This window comes from Carlito syrichta, unplaced genomic scaffold (genome assembly GCF_000164805.1).
Source record: "Carlito syrichta isolate Samal-C Ts95f unplaced genomic scaffold, Tarsius_syrichta-2.0.1 Scaffold267700, whole genome shotgun sequence".
In the NCBI taxonomy this organism is placed as follows: Eukaryota; Metazoa; Chordata; class Mammalia; order Primates; family Tarsiidae; genus Carlito; species Carlito syrichta.
The window spans coordinates 228922-239822 of record NW_007211796.1 but is presented as its reverse complement, the minus strand read 5'-3'; positions in this window follow the sequence as shown (position 1 = coordinate 239822).

Below are 10901 nucleotides of genomic sequence, written 5' to 3'. Positions count from 1 at the left end.
AATGGAACAGGATAGAGATTCCAGAAGCAAAGTCTCAACTTCTCAACCAACTCATCTTCAAAAAGCCTCCCCTACCAACCACTGGGGAGAGGAGAACCTATTCAGTAAATGATGCTGGGAAAACTGACTGATCACATGCAGAAGATTAAAATAAGATACCTACCTATCACCATATAAAAAAATCAACTCTAAATGGATCAAAGACCTAAACGTAGAACCTCAAACTATAAGAACCTTTGAAAACACAGGAGACGCCCTTATGGAAATTGGAACTGGTGGATATGATTTTAAAACATTAAGTGAAACTGTCAATATGCATTTCTTAAGTGACAAGCAGCTGACAAGTCTTGGAATAATCTAGAAAGAATAAATTATTTGTTGCAATTAATATAAACACATTATTTGTAACTGTGTTGTAGGTAATAATATGTGGTGATGACAGGTTGGGAAAAATTGTAAGGATTTTACTATTATTTATCATAGCTGGGCTGATCTCAGTCTAACTTCTAGATGTACAAAGAAATTACTGGAGTTGTATTTGTCATTCAGTCCTATGTCCCGTCACTCAATAGTGATATATTTAAAGTCATCATCTGAAATACTGTATGATCTTGGTAGGCTGAACAATACCATTGCCCAGAAGATGTCCACATCCTAATCCCTGGAACAGAGAAATATTAGCTGATATGGCAAAAAGGAGCTTTTGTGGGTTTGTTGAATTAAAGATTTTGAGATGAGGAGGCATTAGATACAATCTGAGGAGGCATTAGATACAATCACATGTATCCTTATAAAAGGGTGTAGAGAAATTCTTTCATCCAGAGGGAGATTTGACACAGATAGAAAAGGGGAAGGCAATGTAACTATAGAGATGGAGGTTGGGGTGCAGTATTCACAGGCCAAGGAATGCCTGCAACCACCAAAATGTGGAAGACCTTTGAAACAGTCTCCTCCTAGAGCATCTGAAGAGAGGGTAACCTTCCTGACATCTTGATATTGGCTCAGTGAAACTGATTTTGTACTTCTGAACTGTGAGAGAATAAATTTCTATTGTTTAAGCTACCAAGCTTGTGGTAATTTGTTATAGCTTTCATAGGAAAGGAATATACCCACCACACATATAGCACTAGCAGGTAATTTTGTTAAAACATTGTCTTGATTTAGTTGAGGAAGTTTGATAGAATTAAATTGAGGACAAGAGCCCTTTGAATTTAACTTTAGTCCTGAAAATGGGAAATTATCTTTTTTTTTAAACTGGAAGAGGACTCTGTTGACTCTCTTTACTATCTAACTCAAATTGAATTTGAACTTTTTAAGGGTTAGCACATGGAAGCAACCAAGTGGCAAGCATGATGCAAAGAATAGTCTTATGTTGATACTCTCCACTGGAAAGTTGAAGGATGACTCAGGTTTTTAGCTTGGGCAAGTAGGGGCCAGGGAGGAGACTTTTGGAGAAGCTGATTGAGTTAGTATGAGCAGGGGTAGAAAATGAGAGTTCCTTTGCAAACATTAAATTTAGGTTTTCTGTTAGGAACCTAAGTACTTATGCCAAGTAGGCAAATAAGCATATAAATTTGAAACTCAGAGAAAAAGTTAAGGCAAGAAACAAACATTTGAAAATAATAAACATAGAGGTAAGGAGAGGGCAAATATTAGAAATTTGACTTACATTTTTTCTGAGTATCTAATATAATAATACTTATTTTATTGACCAGAACTATATTTTTAAAATGTTTTAAACAGTATGATTGTTTGCCATTTTTGAAACATTTTCTTTTTAAATTAAAAATATATAAAATATTATTGAACGCCTTATTTCATTTTTCCTTTACCAGATGAAGTGAGGACCAATGGGAGGCTCAAACTTCAGCTTAACAATGACCACATATATACCTAGGTGTAGGCCTGAATTGTACCCCACATCTTTAAAATAAAAAAAAGAAAGACTATAATGCTCAATGATGTCATTTCTCTACACACAAGTGAAATGTGATAAAATCTATCCATACTAGGCAGCATTTTCTCATTAGAGTTGATAGGGATATGAACATTCAGTTTTAGCAGTTTTTTTTTATTAACAGAAGAGAATACAGACTGACCACTTGTTAAAATAATCGCAAATTTAAAAAAAAATAGAATACCATTATAAGCATCATTGTATTGCATGTTACATATTTTTTACTTTAGAAAGTTAGATATTTCTCAAAGGCAACTCTTGAGGAAGGCTTTCTATAATAAACTCCTGGAAATGCTGCAGAATTTGTCTAGTGAACGAATGATTTGTTTAAAAAAATAGATAAAAATAAAATAGAGAAACTTTCTTTACAATAATCTAACTAAAACCACTCAAGTCTATAGATAATATGAAGTGTGCTATATAGTTGTGGTGCACAAATATGCCATATAATTTTATATTTTGAATCAACCACTTGAACCTTCCACTGTTGTTATTAGCAGGAAGTCAAGACCTCTTGAAATAGCTAAGAATCACAGACTTACTGTTATAATCTGCTTGCACAGTCCCAAAGAGTGGTTGACTTTTCTCCCATGGAAAATTAATTGTGGAGTCTGATTAGTCTATTATCATCATGGTTTCATACTGCCACATGGTGCCTGTTTGGCTATATTTATCAATGCTTATAGTAGAGAGGCCGGCTTGGGGTTCAGAGGATTTAGCCTGAGCACTCAGCTTAATATTATCTTCTAGGCATTCGTGCTGAGATTTTTTTTTTTTCTGTTACTTACCTGTGCATCAGAATGGTTTTTCTAACTTTTTATCAAACTAACAACTTAAAAATAACTATAATTAATAGTTTAAAAATCTAGTGGAAAATGTAAGCAACATGCATGTTAGGGAATTTCACCAGAGAGATAGTATAAAGAGAAGTTAAATGAAATGCTAGAAATACAAAAAACATCAGATACAAAGGATTACTATTAGAAGCAGATGGATGCTCATCCAGTATTTGGTAAAGATGTTCTGATTGATAATATTGCACACACACAAAGTGGACATGAAAAGATTTATTACTTTCACAATGAGAAAGTTTTATGGTATGTTTTTTGTTGTTGTTGTTTATAGAGATGGGCTCTCACTATGTTGCCCAGACTGGTCATGAAATCTGGGTCTCAAGCATTCCTTCCACCTTGGCCTCCCAAAGTACTAGGATTACAAGTGTTAGCCACCACCTGGCTGTGTTTTTATGGTAGATTTTTAAAATGATTTTTTAAATTTTATTAAAACAATTTTCTTTTTGTTGGATAGGAAACAGGGGCAAGGTGATTGTTCCATATTCAGATGTGATATGTGTCATATGAACCTCCTATCAGCACCAAAGGAAAGAACACTCAATCTTTCTTATCAGTTTGCCCAGGCATATGAGAGGGACTCCCAAAAAAATCAGAATAATTTTTTGGAGGGCAAGCCCCTTGTAGTACAGCCTTCTCCTGCCTGAAAATTGTTCCAGGAACCCATTGGCATCAGTGTACAAGCTAGTGTTGTTATAAGAAACTGCATTTGGCCTCATTTGGAATTTTTTTGGAGATTCTTTCAACTCGTTTGCTCATTTCATGATGAGTGATTTACAAGTGCACCTGCCCACATCACTCTGTGTTCAGCGGTTTTTGACCAAAGATGACATGACCCCCATGCTTCACTCTCTCTATTCACCCAATCTTGTGCCTAGTGACTTTTTAAAAATCTTTGTTTCCATTTTTCTGGCTGAAGAAAGTCCTCAAAGGGTAATGTTTTGACAATGTGGAAGAGGTGGGAAAAAAATGACAGAAGCACTAAAAGGCATTGAAATAGACAAGTTCAAAAACTGTTTTGAACAGTGGAAAAAGCATCTCAATAGGTATATTGCATCAAATGGAGAGTACTTTGAAGGTGATGAAGTTTAAACATGTAAGAATAAATACACAATGTTTATAAATAAATCCCTTTTTTGGGAGAAGTCCCGCTTCATATTGCCAGCAGACCTGTGCAACAAGAAATATCAGAGAACATTATTTATACAGAAAGAGTACAATACAAGATGGAAACTTGAATCGTCATAAAAACAGAACCCTGAAAATTGTAAATTTCATGGTAAATAAAAGACTGTTTTCCTTACTTTCAAATTACTTTAAAAGATAAATGTTTAAATAAAAATAGTAATATGTATCATGAGGCTTATGTCATGTAGAAATAAAATGAATGATGACAATAGCACAAAGGATGGAAGAGAGGAAATGGAGGCATATTGTTCTAAACTTCTTACTCTACACATGAAATATGATAATAGTATTTAAAAGTAGATTGTGATAAAGAAAAGATATATAATGTAAATCCTGGAGGCAAACAGAGAAGTTAGTAACCTGAAGAAAGCATCTAACTTTGTTTTTAAAAATTTGACCATTGACAAATTTTAAGTCTCATTTCTTCCTCTTCTACTACTGTCCACTTTTGGGCAATCTAAAAAGAAGTTCTAGATGCTCTTTTTTTTTTTTTGGCACTATGGAAAGCTCAGACTACATAACTACATGAGCCCTGCCCAGCGTGCCAGGAACATTAACCCAGCACCACCCCTTAATCACCATAAAAACGCCAAACTGACCTCCTTCCCCTACTTTCTCATCCTCTCCCATGCCATTTTCAGACCTTCTGAAGAGCCCCCCTGCTTTCTGCAGAAAGCCTTAAATGTGAATAATAACTTTTTCTTATCCTTTTGGTGTCTGTGTGCCATCATCAGTCTCGACATCTGAAGCATAATTGAGGTGTGTGTCCATCATATTTCTGTAGGATGGTCAAAGGTAAGTCAATAGTGGAGATAATATGCTTTAAAAAGTATGATCCAAAAGAAAGTAAATAAAGAGGAAAAAAAGAAATGAAAAATAGATGGGACAAGTGAAAAACGAATAGAAAGATTATATATTTAAATTCAACATGTCAACAATTACATTAGATGAAATGGCTTAAAAATGCTAATAAAAAGCAAGACTCTGTTAATATGCTGCGTACAAGGAACACACTTCTGTATTTACACAGCCATGGCTAGGTTAAAAATAACAGAATGGAAAAATATGTACCATGGAAACTAATGAAAAGAAAGTGGAGTGGCTATTGTTATAAAAGACAAAGTACATTATGGAACAAGCACTATTATCAGGGATAAAATGGCACATCATTCAAATATATAAAGTAATTAATTAATAAAAAATTTAAATATGTATTTGTAAAAAACTATGCTTTAAAATACTTAAGAGGAAAACTGATAGAAACGAAAGAAGAAATACACAAATCTTCAATAACTCAACAAGTAGACAGAAAATCAGTAAGCGTGTGAAAAACCAGCACAACACTGTCAATTGATTTGAACTTTGTGGCATTTATGGAATAACAATAGCAGAATCTGGGTTTTAAGTGTATCCACAACCTCTACCTGTGAACACTGTACTTGATAGTTAATTTTTCATCCCTCCACCCATTCCCACCCTCCCCCTTCTGAATCTCTAATGTCTATTACACCACTCTATATTCCTTTCTGGATCCTTAGTTCAGCTCTTGCATATGAGAACATGCAGTATTTGGTTTGCTGTTCCTGTGTATTCCACTTAGGATAATGTCCTCCAATTCCATCCAAGTTGGTACAAAAGACTATTTTATTTTTTATGGCTGAATATCATGGAATACTATACACACACACATACCATCTTGTATACACACACATACACCACATTTTCATAGTCCTTGATAAGCTGATGGGCATTTAGCTTGATTCCATATCTTTGCAGTTGTGAATGGTGAATTGTGCTGCAACAAACATGCAAGTGCAGGTGTCTTTTTTTTTGTATAATGACCTCTGTTCCTTTGGGTAGATACCAAGTAGTAGGATTGTTGGATCAAATGGTAGATCTAATTTTAGTTCTTGAGAAATCTCCATACTGATTTTCATAGAGGTTGTACTAGTTTGCACTCCCACCAACAGTATATAAGCATTCCCTTTTCACCACTTCTGTGCCAACAGAAAATAGATGAGGATATTAAAGTAGTGAGAAACAAGGTTGGAAAGGCAAACAAGGCTAGATTATAAGGGCCAACTAAGGAACCTGAACTTAACTCTGTAGGCAAAGGGGAGACACTAAAGCATCTTTAAAAGTAATAGCTTTATTGATAATTCACCTTTTAGTGTATAATTCACCAATTTTTACTATATTCACAGAGTTGTACAATAGTCACCACAATCTGATTTCAGAATATTTCCCCCCCAAAATCCACCCTGTACCCATTAGTAGTCACTCTCCATTCACCTTTCTCTCTAGCAACCACTAGTCTTTCTTTGACAACCACTAGTCTACCTTCTGTCTCTTTGAGTTGTCTATTCAGGATATTTTATGTAAATGGAACTTTACAATATGTGCTCTTTTGTGACTGGCTTCTTTCACTCAGTTTAATGTTTTTGAGGTTGTAGCATGTATCAGCACTCCGTTCTTTTTTATGGCTGAGTAATATTACATTGCATGGATAGACTACATTTAAAAAAATTCATTCCATTTATCAGTTGCTGGGCATTTGGGTTGTCTCTACTTTTTGGCTATTCTGAATAGTGCTATTATGAACATTTGTATTCAAGTTTTGTGTGAACATATGTTTTTATTTCTTTGCGACATATAGCTAGGAGAATTGCTGGGTTATATGGTAATTTGTGCTTTTTTTTAAAGGAATTGCCACAGTGTTTTCCAAAGTGGCTGCTACATTTTACATTGCCGCCAGCAATGTATCAGGGTTCCAATTTCTCCATATTTTTGGCAACACTTGCTATTGTCTATTGTTTATATTTCAGCCATCCTAATAAGCATGAAAGCTTATTTTATTGTGATTGTGATTTGCATTTCCCTTATGATTACCTACCTTAATTCTTTATGTGCTCATTGGTCATTTGTATGTTATTTGTATGTTTATTCAAATCCATTTTATTAGTTTGCTAGGACTACCATAAAACACCACAGACTTGGTGGCTTAAATAACAGAAGTTTATTTTTTCATAGTTGTGAAGGCTGAAAGTTCAAGCTCAAGATGTTGGCAGGTTTGGTTTCTTCTGAGGTCTTTCTCTTTGACTTGCAGATAACTGCCTTCTCCCCATACCTGCACTTAACCTTTTCTCTGTGCATGCATCCAGCCATATTGGATTAGGATTCCACCCTTAAGCCAGCACTTAACTTTACCTCCTTATACTCCCTATCCCCAAAAACAGTCACATAGGAGTTAAACCTTCAACATATAAAATTGGGGATACAACTTTAGTCCACAACACCATTTAAATTGGATTATATGCCCTTTGATTGTTGAGTTATAGAAGAATTACATATTCTGGATAAAAGTCCTTTGTCAGATACAAAATTTGCAAATATTTTTCTCTCATTTCTTGTGTTGGTTTTTCACTTTCTTGATGGTGCCCTTTGAAATGGAAAATTTTGCATTTTGATAAAGTCCAATTTATTTGTTTTTTTTCCTTTTATCTCTTGTAATTTAGGTGTCATATGTAACATATCATTACCTAATCCAAGGTCACAAATATTTGCTCCTATGTTTTCTTCTAACAGTGGCTTTAGATTTTACATTTAGGGCTTTCATTCATTTTGAGTTAATTTTTGTATATAGAATGAGCTATCTCAGTATTTTGCACATAGATGTCCAATTGCCCCAGTATTCATTTGTTGAAAAATACTCTTTTCCTATTTAATTATATTGACAATCTTGTTGAAAGTCAGTTGGTCATAAATTTAAGTTTGTTTGCTATGAAATCTGAATTATCATTCATTGATTTATATATCTCACCTTATTTCAATGCCACCTTGTCTTGATTATTACAGCTTTGTAGTAAGTTTTGAAATTTGGAAGTGAGTCCTCCAACTTTGTTCATTTATAGTAATTGTTAACTGGGCATGGTGGTTCATGCCTGTAATCCCAGCACTTTGGGAGGCCAAGGTTGGAGGATTGCTTGCTTCCGGGAGTTAGAGACCAGCTTGGGTAATACAGTGAGGCTTGAACTCTACAAAAAATTTTAAAAATTAGTCAAGTGTGATAGTGCACACCTATAATCCCAACTACTCAGGAGGCTGACACAGAAAGATCACCTGAGCCCAGGAGGTCGAGGCTGTGGTGAGCTGTGATTGTGTCGCTGTACTCCAGCCTGGACAACAAAGGAAGACTCCAACTCAAGAAAAAATAAAAATAAAACAATATTTACTTGCATTTTCATATGAATTTTGGTATTATTTTGTCAATTTCTGCATAAAATGCTGGATTTTTATAGATATGGTCTGTATGATAGACCATATACTATGATCATTTGGAAAATATATTGCTATTTTAACAATATTAACTCTTCTGATACATGGTATCTATACATGTATTTAATTTTTGTTTAATTTCTGTCAACAATGCTTTATAGTTTTCAGTAAACAAGACTTGCACTTCTTTTGTTAAATTTATTTCTAAGTGTTGATATCATCATAAAAATAGTTTTCTTACTTTTTTAGAATGTTCATTGCTGACATAAAAATATACAACTGAATTTTATATATTGGTCTTTTCCCCATAGCATTGCCAAAATCATCATTTGTTAGTTCTAATAGTTTTTTGGTGGATTTCTTAGAATTTTTTCTTTTTGAATTTTTTATTTTGAAGATGTGGGGTATAATTCAGGCTTAGGTATGCAAATGTACATTATGCAGGTACCCTTGTTGATGAGGTGTCCCCCCCTCCCCTGGCAGTTTCCCACTACTGTCAATCACTTTCTTATATTATTATGATAATTGTTCAAGGTCTGCTTATGAGTGAGAATGTGTGGTACTCAGTTATTTGTTTCTTTGATAGATTAGTATTATAGACGTTAAGATCATCCAAGTTGCTGCAAAGTTCATAATTTTGCCCTTCTTTATGGCTGCATAATATTCCATCATGTATATGTACCACATTTTAAAAATCCAGTCCTCTTTCAGTTGGCAGCATGGTTGGTTCCATGTTTTTGCTATTGTAATTAATGCTGTAATAAACATGCATGTGCAGGCATCTTTTTCATAGAATGATTTGAGTTCCTCCAGGTATATTCTCAGCAGGGAGATTGTGAAGTCAGGTGGAAGGTCGATTTTTAGCCCTTTTAGGAACTACCAAACTGCTTTCCAAAGAGATTGCACTAGTTTACACCCCCACCAGCTGTGTAGAAGTGTTCCCTTTTCCACACATCCTCTCTAGCATCTGTTGTTTTTTGAGCTGTTGATGATAGTCATTTCTGACTGGGGTTAGGTAGTATCTCAGTGTGGTTTTCATTAGCATTTCTTTGATGACTAGTGAGACTGAGTTTTTTTCCATGTATCTGTTAGCTGCTCATAGTTCCCCCAAAACCCACAAAGACATGGACACTAAACATCATGATGCTGAACAACTCCTGGGTCAACATGGAAATCAAAACAGAAATTAAAAGATTCCTGGAAACAAATGAGAATGAAGAAACTTCTTACCAAAATCTCTGGACTGCCATGAAAACAGTACTAAGAAGGGAATTCATATCTCTACAAACAAACATGAAGAAAATGGAAAGATCATGAGTTAACAGCCTAGCAAATCACCTAAGGAAACTGGAAAAGCAAGACCCCCAAAACCCTAACTTCAGCAAAAGAATCCAGATCACCAAAATAAAAGCCCAAATTCAAGACACAGAAGACAAAAATATAATACCAAAAAAAAAAAAAAAAAATCAATGAAGCAAAAAACTGGTTCTTTGAAAGAATGAACAAGATTGATGGATCCCTAGGTAGACTGACCAAGAAAAAGAGAGAAAAAGTTCAAATAAACACAATCACAAATGTAAAAGATCAGGTTACAACTGAACCTCAAGAAATACAAAAGATTATCAGAGATTACTATGTACACTTGATTGGAAAAAAATTTGAAAACCTAAATGAAATGGAGTACTTTCTGCCATCACACAACCTCCCCAGGTTGAAACAAAAAGAAATTGTGACCTTAAATAGACCAATAACAACCCAGGAAATATACTGTGTCATAAGAAAACTGCCCACAAAAAATATCCTGGAACAGATGACTTTCCAGCAAAATTCTACAAAACATACAAGGAGGAGGTAATACCAATCCTATTGAAAGTATTCCAAGAAACAAGAAAAATGGAACTCTCCCCAAATTATTTTATGAAGCTAACATTACATTGATGCCCAACTTGGGTAAAGATTCAACAAAGAAAGAAAACTCCAGGTCAATATTTTTGATGAACATAGATGCCAAAATTCTCAACAAGATTCTAGCAAACTGGATCCAACAACACATCTCAAAAATCATCCGACATGACTAAGGAGGCTTCATTGCTGGGATGCAGGGCTGGTTCAACATCTGCAAGACCATAAATGTAATTAAATACATCAACAGATGTAAAAACAAAAAAGGCCTGATTATATCATTGGACATGGAAAAAGCTTTTGATAAAATCCAGCACTCCTTCTTGATAAAAGTTCTCGAACATCTAGGCATAGATGGAACACACCTCAAAATATTAAAAGCTTTCAACGAGAAACCCACAGCCAATATTTAGCTAAACAAACAGAAATTGAAACCATTTCCCCTGAAAACCAGAACAAGACAAGGATGCTCACTCTCGCCTCTTCTGTTCAACATAGTATTGGAAGTCCTAGCTAGAGCAATCAGACAAGAGAAGGGAATTGGGGGTATCAAAATGGGAAAAGAGCAAGTTAAATTATCCCTCTTTGCCAATGACATGATTGTATTCCTCAAAACCCCAAAAGAATATGTCCAAAAAAACTCCTTGCACTGAAAAGGGACTTTGACAAAGTCTCAGGGTATAAAATAAATGTGCAAAAGACAATCTCATTCCTATACATCAACAATA